Source organism: Lipotes vexillifer, unplaced genomic scaffold (assembly GCF_000442215.2).
Source record: "Lipotes vexillifer unplaced genomic scaffold, Lipotes_vexillifer_v1.1 scaffold395, whole genome shotgun sequence".
NCBI lineage: Eukaryota > Metazoa > Chordata > Mammalia > Artiodactyla > Lipotidae > Lipotes > Lipotes vexillifer.
The window spans coordinates 3,955,020-3,955,886 of NW_006797390.1; the positions used below are offsets into that span (position 1 = coordinate 3,955,020).

General features: G+C 57.7%; 1 protein-coding gene across 1 annotated transcript in view; it reads left to right on the top strand.

The window, feature by feature from the left end:
* Positions 1-867, top strand: part of VWF (von Willebrand factor) — a 137,574-nt gene that overhangs the window by 49,088 nt on the left and 87,619 nt on the right. The window lies entirely within an intron of this gene.

Consider the following 867-nt stretch of genomic DNA (forward strand, 5'->3'; position numbering starts at 1 on the left):
CCCCCCCGCCCAGCTCACCCTCCAGCGCCCCCGCCCCTCAGCAGTGCTCGCTGCCACGTCTTCTGCGCAAATGTGCAGGAGAGCTAACTTTGGAGGGCAGGCTGGGTGTCCTGGCCTGCCTCCTGCAAGAAAGGAAGGCTTCCTGGAGGAGGAGGAGCAGAGGAAGTTGGCTGGGGGCGGGGTGGCTGGTGATGGGTCAGACCCCAAGATGTCATGGGGCAAAGCCAGATGACCCCGTGACCTGTAGGAAAATCTACCTATTCAGTGACTTTGCCAGGTTGTTATGCGCCATTTTGCACAGCCTGTTTCCAACCTTCACCCTCAAAGGGGCTCCCAGACCCCTCCCCTCTTCTTCTTATTCTTCAGGACCACTGGCCAGCCCATGGCCCATTATCCCGGCTTTGCACATGGTGAACTTGAGGGTGCCTATGTGTGTTAATGCTATGTGTGTCTCTCCGGGGAAGAGGTGTGCCTCCTACCTCTTCCCCAGAGAAAACTGCCGTTTCAGCTGTGCACAGAGCACCACTCAGCCGTGAGGACTGAGTAACTTAGCCTGGAAGCATGTGCAACAGCAGAGGGGCCCAGGAAATGCTCAGGGGTTAGGGGTTCAATGGAAAACGGAACCAGGCTCAGGGCACCTGCCTCAGCTAAGGCTGCAGGAGCCTCTGCTGCCCCCTTGTGGTAGTACAGGGATAGATATTGGAGGCGCCTTCCTGGGGGAGCCTGATTTGCACTACACCCACCCTGATCACCTTGCCTCTGAGACACCCCCCCACCACCACCTTAAGCCTCATGGACATCCCCAGCTGCCCCCTAACTCACTGCTTTCATTGCTACAGTCCTTTGTGAGATACCCCATCTTTCCCT